Source organism: Bombus impatiens, unplaced genomic scaffold (assembly GCF_000188095.3).
Source record: "Bombus impatiens unplaced genomic scaffold, BIMP_2.2 scf_0114, whole genome shotgun sequence".
NCBI classification, from domain to species: domain Eukaryota; kingdom Metazoa; phylum Arthropoda; class Insecta; order Hymenoptera; family Apidae; genus Bombus; species Bombus impatiens.
In genome coordinates this window covers 1555482-1575949 of record NT_176533.1, presented here as the reverse complement: position 1 = coordinate 1575949, position 20468 = coordinate 1555482, and the positions used below count along the sequence as shown (strand labels likewise).

The 20468-nt window shown below is 36.8% G+C and overlaps 1 protein-coding gene across 2 annotated transcripts in view; it reads left to right on the top strand.

The window, feature by feature from the left end:
- LOC100745000 (ras-responsive element-binding protein 1) overlaps nucleotides 1-20468 on the top strand; it is a 109962-nt gene that overhangs the window by 57256 nt on the left and 32238 nt on the right. The gene's annotated exons all lie outside the window — the stretch shown is intronic.

The following is a 20468-nucleotide window of genomic DNA, read 5'->3' as shown; positions in this document are numbered from 1 at the left end:
ATAATTTTTATATTCTTAACACAAGAATTTTATTATATTAAGATTTTGGACTCTTTCTTCTTACAATTACCTAGTCGTACCTCTCCCCAAAATGAATACTATTAATTTTTGAATTTTTTTATTCTTCCATAGTACGTATAATACATATATAATATATTTCTAATATACAAGATAGTATTTTATATATTATATGAACATATCAAAAACATATAATTTTTGTATTCTTAACGCCAGAATTATCAAAGGTGAACTACCTTCAAAACGATGGATTTTGGACTCTTTTTTCTTACAATTACTTAGTCGTAGTTCTCGTCAAAATAAATGTTATTAATTTTTATTTAGTTGGAGACACGGTTACATGAATCTGTTTGTTGTAATTCATATCGTCTGCATTATAACGATTTATGCTGCAGAATATTTACGTACATACTACGAGGTAGTAATTCCAGTTGAACAAACAAAGTCCGTGAAGCACAACATCCGATCAGCACGCATTTGCCGCGTACAATACGAGAAACGAAGTTAAAATCGTCGTTTAATCTGATTTACACTTTTCCTTTTCTCTCCGTCTTCCGATTATCGTCGACAATCGGTCGACTGACGTCAACCGGCGTAATTTTTCACGCGGATGACGCCAACATTTCCGGAAGAGCATCCGCGAACAAGAATCCTGGGCGTTTTTGTAGAATCGAGCCACAATGTCATTATCGTGAACTTTACCAGACGACAAGACTACTTACGCCTTATCAATATTAACATTTTCACATCCGGTGGCACCTAAGTCTTGTCAAGTGTGGGCCAAATGTTAATGTCCGGTGACAGCACGCTCGTGTCACGCGCATATCGACCCTTTACCTAAAGCTTACGAACTTGAAATATTTTACCAAAAAAAAAAAAAAAAAAAAAAAAAAAAAAAAAAAAAAAAAAAAAAAAACAGAGAAAACGGACGATAAAATGTCAGCGAATACCGTTGCTTGACAGTAACAACTTTGGTGTTGGGACAAATAAAATTTTACAATTTACGTCTTTTACGACGATGCATCTTTATAAATACAAACATGAAACCTAATCTGTCGAACGTTGTGATCTTCATTTTGATAGAAGAAAATAGATAAAACAATACAAAACAATAAAAAATTATTTCCTTATAAAACAAAAGAAACTTTTCGGACCACCTAATATCATTCGTTGATGGATTATTGCGCGAATCGGTTAGTTGGGAAATTATTGCGACTTGATTTCTATGCGCTTTAGAAGTAGTTTCTCGTCGTGTCTCGTTTAGGTTTTGATTTTTCGAATGGAAAGTAGGAAGGGTGACGTTGGTAAAAGAATTGCATTCATTACGCGGGTTTAGGATTTTTGCGATGATGAAATTGTTAAATATTTCACGAATGCTATTCTGTATTATATTTAAACAATTGCAATTAATCCTGGCATCGACGATAACAACGCGATAAATTAGTATCACGAATCTGTACAAAATTCACTTTCTTCGCTATCTTCAGAATTCAGCTTCCAGGAACACACCGATAAGAAGATAATCATCGGTGAAAAAGTTTCCAAAATTTAATTATTACAAACAAAATTGTAAAACATATTTATACGTATTTTTCTCTATACGAAACAAATTTCCAAGTTTCGAAAATTTAATTATTACAAACAAAATTGTAAAACATATTTGTACGTATTTTTCTCTATACGAAACGACCAAAGAATTGAGCAAACGAGAAGATCAAAATTCCTAAGGAGAAAACTGTGGAAGATATTTTTATGAAGAAACGACCATCTCGAGAAGGAAATTTAAAAATCGCAAGGAAAATGTAGAAATTTTAGAACAGAACGGCGCACCGTAAACTAACCATAGGAAATAAATAATTATTACAATTATTTATCGGATATCTATATCGAATAGTCAAACAAGTAGAAGGATGATAGTAGACGATGATTGAAAGAAAGTGGAAAATTCAATGTGCGTCGAGTAGAAGGAAAGCAAAGAGTGTCTCGCGTGCACGTTATACATTAACGACACACATGTTATAAAGTCGCAACCCCATGGAAGGTGGTTGATGAGCATATAATGACGCGGAGAGGCGAAAGGGCGGCTGCCAGGGTGAGGCTAGACAGGTACTTTGTATTTACACGAGTCGTCCAGACATCTGTTCGTTACAGGTACTACCGGCATATACATAGAAACGTGCATACACACACACACATCTGATACTTTCTGACGAATCATGATTCATTCTTTCTTAAATTTTAATTTAGATCGAAGTCTTCGAACGTGAGATTTATTAACGCGTTAACGTAGATCGATGCAAAATATACGATTAACATCGATATTTGTTAGTTTAGAGTAGTTTATATTTTCATATAGATAGACACTATTTCAACACGCATCATGCTGAATAATTATGCTATAGTAACATCGAGTAGTATACTCGTCGTTATACCGTACGATAGATAAGTACGGGAGAAATCAATTTCGCTGATCGACTTCACATTCTTCGAAATTCTCCGTGTATCTGCTGTATAACGTTGCTTATTCATTGAAACTCCTTAATTATAATTAGCATTTCACTGAATACTTTGACTGCCACGTTGGTCGTATATGACCCGCCACGGTTTCTCCTTTGACGCGACGGTTGGTTATTGGTGACCGAAGCGCTTCAACTTCTTACGATTGTAAAAATTAAACGAAAATTGACAGTTAGAAGATTTTGAATATAACCGAAATAAAAGTTGAAAAATTGAAGAATTAAATATTTTTATTAGAACATCGATAAAAAGAAAATGAGAAGAAATGCTGCATCTAACGGTGCGCTGTGTTAAAAGACTGTGGCGTCCTGAGCGAAACGTGTGATTTCGGCGTGACAGTCAAAGTGTTAATTAGGATATTTTCTCTACGTTAGGATCTGTTTAAGCGGATTTATTTATTTCCTCTCTTCGAGCATCCACTCGTATTCGAAATTTTCCAATTAGCGTTAAATCGAATGGAAATGAAAAATGTAAACTCTCGCGCTTACGACCTACGAGCGACTAACTTTACGCGACAATCAAACTATTCCTAGCAAAAAAAAAAAAAAAAAAAAAAATAGAAAAAGGGAAAAGAACGTCGGAAATAAGAAAGCTGCGCAAAGAAAGAATCGAAAGATGTGGAAAGGAATATAAATTATTCCTCGAGAAAAGAGTGGAGAAAAGAGTGAAGAGAATCAAATCACCTGCAAGACAATTGACAAAAATTTATTACCTGCAACGTTTTATTCGCCACGCATTCTTTTCTCCTCTTTCCCTTATATATATATAGTGGGTCCGTTTCGTTTTAAGACACGAGAGACAACGGTACGAGGCCCACTTATTTACGTCTGTATATCTGACCGTGAGCGCGTATAGTTACGCGTTTGTGTTCACGATGGATACACGTGAATAAAGGTGTACACGGAGGAAAAGAAGCGACGAAAGTTGCATACGAAAGACACCCGGCTAATCCACGTGCACGTTCATGAGCGTATCAATTCCACTCGAATGTAGGTTATCCGTTAGAATATGACCAACAATTGGATCCACCGTTTCGAGTATCAAACTCTCCGTGCAATCGAGTAATGCAGGCTTCTTTGATGTTCGAACGATCGATACGAAGAACAATTAGCAGTGGAATAATTAGAGAAAGTATTAGATTGTCCGAAAAATTTCTTCCGTTTTATAAGGAGACAGTAGATGGACAATGTTGTTTGTTTTATATCAATTTATTGAATTATTGCCGTTATTTCTATACTCAGAGGTAAGATCAGAATAGTTATTATTTTATCGAATGGACAAATCTATCACACCGTTCTGAGCAAAAAAACCTTTATTGCAGGCGCTTACAAAAACTAGGGATAAAAACAAAAAGGCATTTTAAGCCTATCGATCGTAACTAGGATCATCCTCTAGTTACTATTTCTTATAACTAACGCATCTGCATATGGATGACGAGCACGAAGTCACGTTGTCATTTTCAGTAATTATGCGCGAACGTAATAATAGAAATAGAACGAAATGGATCATACGTAATTCAATAAAATAATATACAACAGAAATTGTTGTTCATCTATCGTCACATTGTGAAACGAAAGACACTTGTCGGACGACCTAATAGATGTACACCATCCTATAGATATATTACAGTATCAGATTAGTATATTATGCGTTGTATGTCATATCATATAACGTCGTATTATTATAGCGTTTTATGACTTTCGTGTAATTTGTGTTTTTATATGCAACAAATAGTTCTGATTTGTTTCTTTGCCCTTTATATTATGTCTGCTTTATAAATTTGCCAGAGGTAATATTTTTTTTTTTTATTATATTTAGTTTCAAGAAAGAACGATCCACCTTTGTCGTTTTATATTTTTAAAAAGGATCGGTACACGGTTTGCGATCAGTATTACGATAGTATCGATAAATACGACAAATATCGACGAATAAAAGTATTTATCTAGTTACAGGATACCATTAAATTTTTCAAACTCGTTCTTCTCGACATTGCGGATAATGGAGATGAAATATTTGCGCATCAAGCCATCTAATTACCCTTAAAAATACTACGTTTCTGCTATATACTATACTATATACTATATACTATACTACATAGTACTATGTTATTTAGTAGCAACTCTCTCGTTGACTATGAAAAAAAAAAGAATTGATGAAAAAATTTGATGTTGCGAAAATAGAGAAAATAACTCGTTCTTCTCGAAATTGCGGAAAATGGACGCGAAATATTTGCGCGTCAAGCCATCGATGTACCAATTAATCTAAAAAATACTACGTTTCGTGTTATTTAGTACCAACTCTCTCGTTGACTAGGAAAAAAGAAAGAATTGATGAAAAAATTTGATGTTGTAAAAATAAAGGCTAACGAAAGAATAGCGTTTTTTATTTAAGAAGAGCAATAAACGATCTATCCTATCTTTCCAGTACGCCCACATATATTTTAAGAAAACTACCAGGATAGAAAATACAATGTAGCGAAAATAAAACGTTCGGCCAAGCGCGACGAATCCTCTTTGTTTTCTTTTCGTCCGAAACAACCCCTGCAATGTTTATACTTTTTGTTTAGACACGGAGCAAACGGTACAGCCATAATTTGCTTTTGCTATGGTCGAAGGTTTAATTACACCGTTTCCATTTTCATAAATGTTATTCGAAGTTCCATGTTATACGATGAGATTTTCCTACGCGTGTTTACTTGTAAGAATATGTACTATGGACCAAAACCGTATAAACTGGACCTAAAGCTTGACTCATTCCTCATTTCTCATTTCCCATTCCTGTTTGCTTGGCAAACAACGCGAACTTCGTCATTTTCCATGTGACTCAATTTTCCGACGGTTTTCCCTAACGAGTGTCGAAATTTCTTTGCACGATGCTACGCACATCTTCCAAGCCGCGAAATATCATTTTCTTGCTGAAAAAAATTCCAATTGTTTAGATATAGCATATATCTATCGATTGCGAAATGTATTTTGCATTTGACGAATAATCGTCATTTATATTACGAAAAATCGTAATTCGAAGCAGATACGTGTACACGAAATATCGCGCATAAAGTCTCAGAAAATTTAACGATTGCCAATATACGAGGACCATCTCGAAGGATCAGCCAGTGCAAAGAGACTTTGAAACTAAAATAATGCAAATATTATTACACAATTATAATACAAAATTTTGACCAAACTTTATTTATTTATTTTTTATTTATATACCTAGCTTTGTCGTATCCACTTTGACGTAACATTCCGGTTAACATAATCGGCGTTTCGCGCAATCTTTTAAATCATCGTTCCTTACGAAGCGTCATTCGCCTACACATTCTTGAAATTTAGCAAAAAGATAACGGTCCGGCTCGTCTGATGCATCATCCCGGAGCAAGAGACAAAAGGCTGGAATGTTTGCCATCGCATACAATTTGAATTCCTGTATCTATGTTCTTAACGATGATTCGTCATTCATCGCTTCAGTACCATCGTTTCATAAACCAAGTTGTAATGGGTCGGTAGTTATTTTTGGAAAAGTGTTTCTAGCATCGAAATAGCATTAAAATGCGACAGACCACGTCGCATTTGCTTCGTCGCATCCCTCGCTGCGTTTTCAATTCGCGTTGGCGTTCGAAATGTACGAAACAACGACGATATTGTTTATTTAAACTGACAATTTACTATGATCTGTATCAACGCGCGAACGAAGTTAGATTCTATAATTATTTCTATATGGCTTCTATGTATATTAAACGTATATTATTTTCTGCATCATTCTAGTAGTAGTATCGTGTCTGATCTCGATCAAAAAATGATTTTAATCAGAAAAATCTCGGCAACGATGAAATTGTCAATGAAATTTGTATTATTAAACAATTTGAAATAGAGAAATCTCGTCGTCGCTTTAGTGTTTCATCTTATTCTGTTGTTCTATCGCTTCATATGGCTTCTACAACCGAACGTATATTATTTTCTGCATCATTCTAGTAGTAGTATCGTGTCTGATCTCGATCAAAAAATGATTTTAATCAGAAAAATCTCGGCAACGATGAAATTGTCAATGAAATTTGTATTATTAAACAATTTGAAATAGAGAAATCTCGTCGTCGCTTTAGTGTTTCATCTTATTCTGTCGTTCTATCGCTTCGTATGGCTTCTACAACCGAACGTATATTATTTTCTGCATCATTCTCGTAGTAGTATCGTGTCTGGTCTCGATCAAAAAATGGTTTTAATCAGAAAAATCTCGGCAACGATGAAATTGTCAATGAAATTTGTATTATTAAACAATTTGAAATAGAGAAATCTCGTCGTCGCTTTAGTGTTTCATCTTATTCTGTCGTTCTATCGCTTCGTATGGCTTCTACAACCGAACGTATATTATTTTCTGCATCATTCTCGTAGTAGTATCGTGTCTGGTCTCGACCAAAAAATGATTTTAATCAGGAAAATCTCGACAACGATGAAATTGTCAATGAAATTTGTATTATTAAACAATTTGAAATAGAGAAATCTCGTCGTCGCTTTAGTGTTTCATCTTATTCTGTTGTTCTATCGCTTCATATGGCTTCTACAACCGAACGTATATTATTTTCTGCATCATTCTCGTAGTAGTATCGTGTCTGGTCTCGACCAAAAAATGATTTTAATCAGAAAAATCTCGACAACGGCGAAATTGTCAATGAAATGTTTATTAGTAAGCAATTTTAAATAGAGAAATTTAAATGTTTATTAATAAGCAATTTGAAATAGAGAAATTTCGTCGTCGTTATGTCTTCAGTAATATGCAGTCAGTGTTTTATCTTCAGTAATATCGTGTTTGGTCTCATCTTAATCAGAAAAATTTCATTAACGCGTCGATGAAATTTCTCTTAACGAAACATGCAAAATAAGGAAATTTCGCGTCGTTGCATTAATATTTAATCTCACAAATACAAAGACGACATACGCAGCTATGTTCGGCGATCCTCTCGAATGCTCAATCTAACGAAGAAATCCCCCGATTTCGATGAAACCTTGTACAAATATTCGTTAAAATTGTCTAAGAATTTAACCTAATCTGTTCGTAGCCGTATTTTACATCGAATAAAATATCATTCTCTTTATCCGAGCCGATTCTTCACGCAAGTACTTGCCGATCGTAAACGACGGAAGATACGAAGAAGCGGGAAAAATTTATGGAAAAAATCTCGTCTTTACAAAAATTACACAGACGGTTGGCGATTTTTTCAAAGAATTTTTCCCACGCATTTATAGACTTGCAGACGCGGTATAATTTTTAATTCGCTCATTTCCTCGTATCTTCTGCCGCTTACGATTTACAAACAATTGGGCGGAAATTCTTCGCCAAGTATAATGCGCACTTTTGCAAACTTCCATTTGCGTGAACTTTCGTCAAAATCACAGCGCGTGTCACCTGCGTTCCTTCGCAAACTCGGCGACGAGCCACGCGTTCCGATACGCTTTACTCGTAAAGAAGAGACGACGAAACTCGATTGTTCTCTTCGGAAGAGAAAAAAGGAAATGCTTCTGGCAGATGATATCGCGCGATGTACTGGGAACATCGGCGATCGTAATCTGATTCCGCGAATCAGATAGCAACGTTATATGACTATGTCATCGATACGCGTCGGTTTCCAGATAGAGGAATTATCTGGCTGCCAGATACGAAAACGTTGGCTTTCGTTCACAAGACCTCGAAAAGATTCTGTACTCGCTCCTTGACGAACGATAAAACGCTTACTCATCAAATTGATATCTAACGTGTGGCAACTTTGTTTTTCGTGGTCGACGTTCGTAGCTTCGCGAGTGGCCAACCGGCTGGTATAATCGGAAATATCCAGCGAAATTTGCAGATTTCTTAGTAACGATGCTGTGCTTCGATACGAGACCGCTTCGTTTCTCAGCAATTTTTCTCGTTTTCGCTAAATTTAGAATCAATCGTTGTATTCGAAACAGCTGGTGAAATATGCAACATGGAATGGGACGAGAGATCGCGAATCGTGTTGAAATTGGTGTCGATCTTGTGCTCGAACGTTGCTTCGTATCTTCATTAATCTTGTTCGATAAGGTTCAAATTTAGAGGAAAAGGTATTAACGAGCTGAAACCGCCGATACTCTGGTCAATATTCGATCGATATGATTAACCGGAGATATGGATTTCGCGTGTTTTTGGTATGAAATTCAGAAAGCGTAATTTGTTCGTTTTCAACGGATTCTTGCGAAGCGACTGTTGACAGAAAGAAATTCTCTGTCACGAAAATTCCAAGCAAAATTTCCAATATTCTAACTTAGCCAGAACGTGACTCGAAATGAATAATAATTCGAAATTATAGTCTTGCAACGGTATTATTAATCCTCAGCACGGTATCTTGGAACGATGGAAAATTGTAAAATAAATGGAAAATAAAGTCGAAGCTGTTTCTTCTCGTCGATGAAATTTCACTTCTTTCGCTTCGCTTTTAATATTTTGAAGCCTATTTCAACATCGTGCACGAAAAATCGAGACAATTGTACATAAATCACAGCAGCAAATCAACAAATCAGCAATCTCTCAAAAGATCCAACAGCCTGCATTATACCGATCTAACGAACAAAAGAAAGATCGCAAAGCGAAAATACAAAGAGGAAGAAACGAAACGAAAATGAAACGAGGCTGTTCTTTTCCATCGATACAGTTTCCTTTTGGGATGAACAGTTCGATTTTTATCAGTTGGCCAGAGACTTTGACCTAATCCCGAACCGGATGGACCAACGATGACATCATCGTTCAAACATGGGCGAGGAGAAGCAAACACGAGCGATCTAATCGCCACGGTCGTTGGTTTTTATCAGCGTAGCTACGGGGTTTCTCACCCAAAACGAGAAAAGTTATTGACGTGTTGCAGCATCACCGTGTTACGAACTGCCGTAGTGATGTTTTCAGGGCGTTTTCCTGTGGGAACACCTTATCAGAAGAGAAGCGGACGAAGGGAACGAACGTTGTCGTCCGTTGCCACGAGAGACGCGGTCGCGTTGACAGGTTTCCGTCCCGGAAACCGTGGTCGATGCCTACTTTCCTCTCCGTGTCGCCTCTCCTCCGATCCTGGCCACGATATCCACGATCCAGCTGGAAATTGCGGAATCGCTCTGAATATCAATTTTGTTACAGGCGTTTCGCATCTCGTTCGTTGGAGAAATTATCAAATGTATTTGAAGATAAATTTCGTAGCAGTTGGTTTTGCGAGTAACTGGTTCGTTGCACTAGCAGGTGTAGGTGGAGTTGAAAATCGTGGAAAATTGCGCTATATAGGAATTTTCTTGCAGGCGTTTCGTATCTCGTTCGTTGGAGAAATTATCAAATATATTTGAAGATAAATTTTCAAATAAGTAATCGGCTCGTTGCACTAGCAGGTGTAGGTGGAGTTGAAAATCGTGGAAAATTGCGCTATATAGGAATTTTCTTGCAGACGTTTCGTATTTCATTCTTTGGAAAAATTGTAAAATATGTTTGAAGATAAATTTTGTAGTGCGAGTAACTGGTTTGTTGCACTAGAACGAATAGACGGAGCTGGAAATTGTGGAAAATTGCGCTAAATAGGAATTTTCTTGCCAATTTTTGTATCTCGTTCGTTGAGAAAATAATAAAATATATTTAAAGATAGGACGTATCACTAGGACATATAGACGGAGCTGGAAATCGTGGAAAATTTGCGCTGAATAGGAATTTTCTTACCAACTTTTCGTATCTCGTTCGTTGTAGAAATTATGAAATATCTTTGAAGCGAGTGTCTGATGAAATTTGGAAGCGGATATTTGATTCGTTGTACATGTTACGTCATTTAGTCAGAATTGGAAATCGTGGAAAATTGCGCCGAATATCAATTTTCTTGCAGACGTTTCGTATCTCGTCTGTTGGAGAAATTATCAAATATATTTAAAGATAGGACGTATGTATCACTAGGAGGTATAGACGGAGCTGGAAATCGTGGAAAATTGCGAATATCAATTTTCTTACAAACGTTTCGTATCTCGTTCGTTGAAAAAACGATAAAACATATTTGAAGATAAATTTTGAAGAGAATAATCGGTTCGTTGCACTAGGAGGCATAGACGAAGCTGAAAATCGTAGAAAATTCCTCTGAATTCTTATTCTTATTACGAATGTTTCGTTATTCTTTCGTTGTATATGGATAACATCACGAATGCAAAACAAATACATATGTATGCAATAGATTACATATTCATAATAACGCGCACTCTTCCTTCCATAGATCATAGCTAAGGAATCTTGAAAATGAACCAAAAATTCTATCTTCCCTTATACGTGGATATCCGATCATCAACCACTGAACCGCTTCGTCTCATCCTACGTAGCTTTTCGAAAACAATTTCGCTGTGATCTACGATTATTCACAAAATCTACAGCCAAACATCATTATGTAAATATCTTTCCAAGAGCCTAATCTTAACCATTTTAGCGCCACGCAGTGCGATCATGCTGTGCTCAACTATGTTCGATCACGATCGTGAACCCCAACCCCAAATGTAGCTCGTCGTGAGTCATATCAGAGTTTCCTCTCGTAATTACTTTTCTTTTCCTTTTTCTTTTTTTCAAATAATCGTAAACCACCTGCCTAAACGAAAAAAAGAGCAGCGCGATCGTATCGGTCGACGTTTCTCAAATAAATGAACGAAACTCTATCGCACCGCGTGTCAGAATCCGACACAGATTCTTAAAAATGCCCTGCCACTAAAACGGTCAATACTCCAACAATTTTGAAGAGAGTAATCCCTTATCTTGGATGCTTGCGTCTAAACCATTAACCGTAATCTTGTACCCGATCGCGAACGTTAAAGAGATAAACAACAAATTCTTGAAAATTTGTCTAATAACCCCAATTCTACACGCTAAATGTACCCTAGGGATACTCGGCTATTATGCAAAAGGAAACGAATTGTACGTAGGAGTGGTACATTGGGTGATTACGATTTTTCCAGCATTCTAACGTCAACAAATTTACTACGATGTTGAAAAAGGGATGGAAAGGAAGGAGCGTTAAGATCGTAAGATATATTACTTCGTATCTTTATTATTATATTTATTATATTTATTTTAAAGATGTCGTAAGACGAACTGGCATATTAATATACCGTTACACTATCGATCATTTTTCTTCCAACTTATTTTACATCGCTGCAATTGAAATATCTGAGAAATTGTATTCCTTTGGAAAATATTACATCGTTGTATTATCTGAACAACCCTCGACGTTGTCTGTATCATGCTATTTTAAATAAATATAAATTCCTATGACGTAATCGACGTGTATACAGAGTGGTTGGTAACTGGTGGTACAGGCGGAAAGGGGGTGATTCTACACGAAAAAAGAAGTCGAAAATATAGAATAAAAATTTTTTTTTCAAAACGACAACGTGAAACCAAAACGAAGATTCGTTTCACGCCCCTAACCCTAATTCTAATGTAAACAGAAGTCGAAAATATAGAATAAAAATTTTTTTTTCATTTTTCCATCGGGACAACGATCTGCAGTGAGATCCGTTGTAACGAGACGCGATAAAGTGCACGCGAACCGAGCGAAAATTCAAAGTCGATTTTCTCGAAAACAAAGCCTCGAACGAAAAATTTTTATTCTATATTTTCGACTCCTTTTTTCGCGTAGAATCACCCTCTTTGCGCTCGTACCACCAATTACCAACCACCTTGTATAAAAAAGAAAATTTTATAAATTTCTACAAAGTTACAGTAGTTTATTATATCATCGACTCTTCGATCGATTACGATTAATCGCCGTTTTATTGTTACTAATAGCGAATAATTAAACGATATCGTTTATTGCATAATTGCTATAGTTTCAAACATGATCCATAGAAAACTAAAATCGATGGAATACAAAAAAGAAAATCGCTGATTCTTGGCACAACTTTAACATTGAGATCCTACGGCGATCGCAATCGAAAACGCTAAAAGCTTATCTGTAACGTTTCTTGTTACATAACCAACGAAACTATACGGAGAAACTTCAAAATATCAACAGTTTTCAGAAGAAATTTCGAAATTCAATAACCGCTACAACACGAGCTTCGCTAAACATTCCGATCGTTTAGCAACTCGCCTTCAAAATGAATTTGACTGCCGAAGAATACTGAAAATCTTATCGTAATGTTACGTTTCATGCCATGATAACGCATCGTAATTGATAAAAATTCTCCATGACAATTGTTCGTAATTGATTTCTATCCAAAGAAAAGAAAAAGAGGTCTTGGAAGGTACAGAGAAAAGAATAAAATGGAAAACGAAGAGGTAACACGTTACGTGTCGTAGAAATGACCTAAGGTATGGAACATTAGCTACATGTGCAAAACATTATGAACAAACTGAAGAATATATTAGTCATCGATCATCCTAATCGACCATATGCTGTACCTTTGTTTACGACTTAGAAACGATACCTTTCAAAAAGGTAAAGATACCTTTCACTGTTTCATTTCAACAATCGACTCATTTGCCAGAAACTAATGCTAATTCCTCTTATTGCCCCGGGTTTTTCACTACCACCACTTCCTTTCCTCTTATTTCTCCACGGACACGCGCAGTTTCTTCGTCGTAAGATTTATCGTAATTTCATTGAAGTGGTTTTTCGAGAAACGTTTCAATAAATATTCCATCGGGTAAATTAATCAGCGATGTTAATTATATTAATCGTATAATATCGACGATTATTTGTTGAACAACGTTATTAAACATATTAGTCGAGAAGCTTGGTAAAATATAGCACAGGCGTAATTTTCTCAAAAGTTAATGCTTCTGTCTATATCTCAGTTATTAATTAAAAATTAATTATCAATTAAAGTACACCTGCTATATTAAGCTGTGCGAAAAGTTTCATGAGGAAATAATAGACGCTATCGTTTTATATTATCATCCGCAGATCCAAATATTGGGGTCTTAGTAATAGTAGTAATATCTTCAGTGTATAGAGTGTATATTACAGGCCCCATAACGATGCTATGAGGTATACCTGCTTCAATATGTTCAAAAGTTCAGTAAGTTGCATGTGTATCATCTGCAGATCCAAATATTGGGGTCTTAGTAACAGTAGTAATATCTTCAGTGTATAGAGTGTATATTACAGGCCCCATAACGATGCTATGAGGTATACCTGCTTCAATATGTTCAAAAGTTCAGTAAGTTGTATGTGTATCATCTGCAGATCTAAATGCTATCGTTTTATATTATTTTATCGAATTACGTACGATCCATTTTCTTATGTCTTGGTTTCTTTGTCTTTGTTATGACTTGGTTTCACGTTTGTACGAAGGTGCACTGCTGTAAAAAACACGTTTGCGAAAGAAAAACACTTCCGGACAACCTAATATATATATATATATATATAGCGTAATAAATAACTGCTGATAAAAGTTAATGGCTATTAATTTTTATAATTCTTATCGATAATAAAAAAAGCAGTTATTTATTACGCTATATATATAACAGATACATTTTAATTATCGACTATTGAAAAATTACGATACTCGTAATATTTCTCTTACGAAACGTCGTCAATTGACCGGAAGTATCTTCCAAAAGTTGTTACTTTCTTAACAATACACTCACCGAGTATTATCAAAAAGTAGATAGAAAAATTAGTGCAAAATTCGTCCTACCTCCATTCGATATTTATCCATCGTTCCTCTGAGAAATTAAAATACAATTATCCTTCGTTCCGTTCTCCGCAAAGAAATTCATTTCAATTTATATCGTTTCTGTTGCCTATAATTTCTATATTTCCCATATGCCATTTTCTGACAGTCAGAAAATAAACAATACATTGTACGAATCGCAATTTCATCTTCTCTCGTCGTCCATTTCTTCTCCACATCTTCTCAACCCATCTCGATCAACAATTCTAAACGTGTCAAAACAAGCGATTTTACACTGAGAAGAATTCTTCGTCGATTGCATGTGACGCTTAAGATAAATCAGATTTTTTTGCTTCCGGTCAAGCAAGAAGGGGACAATGTCCGTTTTAGATGCGGTGACGCGAGATGATCCCGTGAATGGCAGGTAGAAGCGGAAACGGTTAAAAGTCAACTGTGATCCTGATTTTTTTGCCCATCCGATTTGACTTCCAGGACGCGAGATTCGTAGTAACGACAAGGGTTACTTCCCTTTGCAGCCCTTTCTTCTGCATCAAAGCTCACGATGGACCATACGACCATCGCGGTCAATCTCGACCCTCTTCCTCAACTTTTCTTGCTATTTTGTTTCTAACGAATAGAAAATATGGTCCTTTTCACGTTACAACGAAAGGGGATAATCTGTGACAAATGACATTTTCGAGGATGAAAAGAGGCTTAGGGTGCTTCTGGCGAAGGTCGAAGGAAACTAATTTATGTAAATTAGAAAACCAATTAAAAATGAAATAACTTCGAAGCTTAAATATCGGGCAAGTAGGAAATCCCAGACTCTTTATATATATAAATTTTATTTACTCGTTGTATTTGTAAAATACAAAGTGGACGTTTTAAAGACTTTGAGATCTCGCGAATTTGTCGGTTTGGAAGCTGGAAATTGTCAACGTTAAAAGATGTAACAATTCTGGAAACTAACAATTCCCACGATTTGTATATATAGTTGGGAGCGTAAAGTTCGAGAAAATTCTGAAATTCACAATATTCCGATATTCGTCGATCTAGAAGCCGAAGAATTGAATAATTCCAAAGTTTGGAGGTTTGAAAATCTCGAAGTTCAAAAATTCCCATGTCCTCGAACGATTGAAATCGAAAGATTGAACAACTCGGACGAATTTGAAAATTCAGAAACTTGATAACTCGATTGTTCAAAAATGCTGCCCTCGTCAAATGTATCTAAATCCAACGAAATCGTTCTACGTGTCTCAGGCATTAGATATTAATATGCGGGTCAGCCTAAACAATACATCGTTGAGAAGGTTATGGGCTTTGTGGGATAACTGGCTTTAGTCCTTTCTTCGGAATGGCTCTAATATCTCGAGGATAATAATACGCAGAGTCAGCTGTTGTCCTACATTACCTTATTGCACCCGAAAATATCGCTATTTGACCAACACACCTCAGGGAGGTTGTACACTTTTTGCTATCATCAGGTATAAGATTTTTATAGCGTTTCAGAGGGGTATACAACGTATAAAAGCTTTAACGAAAGATTTGAATAGACGTAACGGTTTCTCTTAGTTTTGTAATTTCTTCCTTTCCTCTGTTCTGCAACAGTAGATAATACCATTAAACGATAATAATATAAAAATGTAAATAAAGATATATTAACGTAAAGATATTTGTTCGACATTAAAAAAATTCAAAAGAGACTATTTTAATTAATCTTCTTCCATAATCAGTGAATATTAATTAAAATTTATATGATCTTGCTTTTTAGAAGAAAATGCCTAAAATTTCTCCTTTTTCTTTTTTCATACTCTTTCTCGTTATCACGAATGACACGTTTATGCTATTGTGATAAATAATTAACTATTATATCAACTATTTTCGCAGCACGCAAAGTGTCCATTTCAACCTACTTTTCCATACGAGTTTTATATTCCTTAATTACTAAAGGGTTTATTAGCCTGCTGGTAGTAACGAAGAAGGATAATAAAAGTGGCAGCATTAATTAGGTAGGCTGATCATCAAATTGCAAAGAAAGATCATTCACAGGCATCCACGCCGTGCGAGCGTGTAATTCTAAGTTATTTCATTTACATCGAATTAATTGCAAAATTTGAAGATTAATATTCTCGTTACAGAATTACTATTCTATAATTCCAAATTATTTCATTTACATCGGATTAATTGCAAGATTCAAAGATTAATATTCTCGTTACATAATTACTATTCTTCTTCTCACGATCTTCTCAGCAACTACAATGTGTAATTATTGGAATACATCACGATGCATGACCGAAGATTAGAAATATTAAAATATTGAACGTGATATCGACACATCTGCCTTTCGTTCAGTTCTATTCCTTCTTCTAATTTTCTAGAATATCTGAATCAATTTAAAGTACTTTTAAATAACAACAAATTCAGTATATTTAACCCTGCACCCTCTGTATATTTAAACAAACGTTTGTTACATATCAAATGAAATTTATCGCGAGAGGAGTTCGTTTTGTCTGTAATTTCAACTAAATTGTACAGGGTGGTTGGTAACTGGTGGTACAAGTGTAAAGGGGATGATTCTACGAAAAAAGAATTTTTAGACGTGATAAAGTGCACGCGTACCGAGCGAAAGTTCAAAGTCGATTTTCTCGAAAACAAAGCCTGGAACGAAAAATTTTTGTTGTATATTTTCGACTTCCTTTTTCGCGTAGAATCATCCCCTTTCCGTTTGTACCACCAGTTACCGACCACCCTGTATAAAACACCAAGTGACCATTATAAATTGCAACTTATTGTTCTCCGTACGATCAGCCTTCCTGTTATACGTTCTTTCTCCTATCTCTACTCTTTCTTTCTTCATCTTCTAAATCAAACACATTCAACCCTTAAACCTGAATTTGATAAACCTAACACAAGAATGGACCACGCGCTTGCAGCATTTCGATCCGTAGAACAATAACTTATTATACCAATCATTTACATTGATAAAAGAATTTTACCAATGTAACGAAATTTAATTTAAAAGATAGGACTTCTATCGTAACAAATTCGAAAATATGCGATTCCTCCGATCGTTTCCTCCGCGTTGTCCGAAACCTCAAATTCGAAGACTCGCAGCGAACCAAAGGAAAACATGCGCAGTTTGCTGGAAAAACCTCGCAAGCAGCAGCGATATCGCTTGACCATAGATACATAAAATACATTCTTAAACAAATCGAAGAACGTTTATCATAAGAAGATACGAGGGATCGGAACCGCTCTCCTCGCTCGTGTATTTGTTAATCGGAATAATTAAGATACACGGGTTCACAGCTGTTTTCAATAGGAAAATCTTTGTTCTTGGAATCCTAAAAGGCTGTTCCTCTCTTGCACAAAAATCAACCGGGGCCATGCATAATGAATACGAGGAGATCAGTGAGTAATTTTCCGATAATAAAGTTTGGCTGATTGTTTCTGCGTTTTAGACGTTGAACGAGCAACTGCTCAGAGGCAATAAATTACAAAGCGAGTGAATGTTGTATAATTGCACTGTAGATATTCGGGATGGTAATTTCGTCCTCGTTAAACATCGTAAAATAGGAGATTGCCTGCATCTGTATATTTTACCTATTATGTAGAAGTTGGGAGGTTTGGAATATTTACAGACCATTGTTCCAACAGAAAATAGTGACAGGGTATTTTATGGGTAGAAAAGTAGAAATTCAATGCGCAATAGTACGTAGGTAGGACAAAAGACGGCTTATTATCGATACATCATAGCGTATATTTTTTCGCGCGGATTCATGTACCTGGTCGAAAAGTGGTTTCGAGAACAATTATTTTTCCTATTCGACGACCAGATATCCATTTTTCTCATTTTCATTATCAGTTCAGATTTTTCATTTTCTCTGTTTTAGAATTCTTCATTTCTTGCAGTTACACGTACAAAATTAGTCGGAATGATAATCGTAGTTTAATCTAAACTCTGTCAACATGCCTATGTCTATCCTTGTACTTCAAATTAATATCAACATACATGCATCTAACGCCTTTTTTATTTAATGTACGTACAAATCAACTAATTTTCAACTAATTGCAGATACGCAATTTTCTCTTAACTGGTCAGCCTGAATTTTAGTAATTTTCGTACTAAGAATTTCTTATCGTATTGGTATCAGTCATCTACCTATTTCGTGATACAGCGGCTCGCAATAGTATTCGTAGTCTCACTTATCGGAGAAAATCTTTACGTGCGTATATTGTGCGTGTTGTATAAAACATTTTGAAATTTCATTAGCAAACAAAGAATGAGTCGCGATGATTACATCGGCGAAGTTCGAATCCAAGCTGAAAATATGCCGCGTGTCTGTAAAAGTTGTCGCCAAACTCGCGAAAACGAGCAAAAACGTACGAAACCAATGTCGTTTCGAACTTCTCCATCCATCGTTTATTTCGATACACGCATCTCATAGCTGCACGCATCATCATAGCGGTATCATCTAGCAACAGCTTTCGATTCGTTGCATCAATCGAATGAACGAAGCAACTGGTCCATCATACGCTATACGTTTCGACGAGTAATACAAGTTGCTGAATTTTGTTACAAATTTTTGTAAATATTTTGCGCATAGGTACATAGAAAGCGGAAAATAAATAGCGCAAACTTATATTTGGTAAACGTACGCGATACGAATAGTCATATAGAAATGGTCCCTGGATACTATGTACACTATGACTAATTACCATTATGGACGTTTATCTATCCTGCAAAACATGTCTAAATTTGTACCAAATATCCTATACACAGCTTTTATTATCGCTTAAGATTCCACCGATTATCATTTTGATAACCGAGTGACATTTAGAGTGTCGATGAAGCACAGTGCGCGTACGTTTCGTTTCTGCTACAAAATGTCCCTGCGGGCATTTTCGCGAGCCACTCTATTCTCGGACCGCTTTCAGCTAAATCTCGTAGATTCGCGAGGTCGAAAAATTACATAAACATGGTCTGTGTTAAGGAAGAAGTTACGCGCCGTGTTAAGAAGATCAGTGGAAACGCGTCATCCCTTTATGTAATTGCCGTTGCAGTGCGCGGAAACGATGCAGCGTTTGCCGGGGCTGGAAAGAGGGAAGACTCGCTTCGCCTGCCCTCGCATATCGTATGGTCCGGAGAAGCTCGTCGTCCCTCTTGCGTGGGTGGCTGCGCGCGTTCGCTCTCCCATCCGGCGACACGCACACACATTTACAGGCGAGCGATGTGTGTGCGCGCACTGTACTCGATGATATAGCGGCGTTGGCATAGGTACGGACCGCCGGTGGCGGGGATAAGATAAAGCGCGGAGAGAAAGAGAAAGGTCAGAGTGGAGGGGATGGGCGGTGAGACGCGTGGGAGAGGAGGGACAGCAGACAGGAGCCGAGAAAACGATCACGAGGCGAGAGAAGGAAGCACCTGGGGCGCGATAAGGATGCTCCGACTGCCCTCTGCTCGGGTAGGGGTAGAAAGAGAGGCAATAGAAAGAGATACAGCCCGAGAGGGTACACGCTTCTCCCGTGGAAAACACGTAAGGACTTAGGAAGCGACGTGACCGGGCGGGAGAGGCTTCGGGAGTGGGGATGACCGCAAGAGTCAGGAGAAACGCGAAAGATTAACAAGGATGGGTAATGCTCTGTGCTGTTTACTAGAGAAGGATACACGCTAGTATGAAAAATAGAGATGTGGTACTTTTACGTAGAGAGAGAGAGAGAGAGAGAGAGAGAGAGAGAGAGAGAGAGACACGTATGACAAACAAGCGACAATGCATAAATACTATGAATCATTTCATAACGAAGGATAGGACGGAGTTAGGGCTTGGTATAGGATCCAGGGAAAGACGCGCGTAAAAAGTAAACAAGGACGCGTAGCTGGAATCGGAAACAGAGATAGATAGACGCACGATTGTAAATACCGCCCGATGGAAATCGAAGGATACGCTTACTAGAAACTAGATTACTATGTACTAGAAAGAGAAACGCTGTTCCGAAACGCGCGAATTTCGCTGCATCTTTTACCGTTCAACGTACGGAACAACGTACATCACGTAGGTTTTAACAAATCCCGCGCCAACGTTAGTTTCTGCTACCAAAATAAAGAGAAAACAGATAAAATATAGAGTACAGAAAAGAGAAGAAACGTTAGAGCAGTGATGTTCAACATTGTTAGCGCACCGGGGACCAAGAGAAGCGTTGGTGGAAGGGCGTATGGCAGAGAATAGGGGGAGAGAAGCGTGGCGCACGGAAGACGGGGGAACAAGTGAGAGCAAGAAGGGTGGCATGCGAATGGTGGGGGGGATT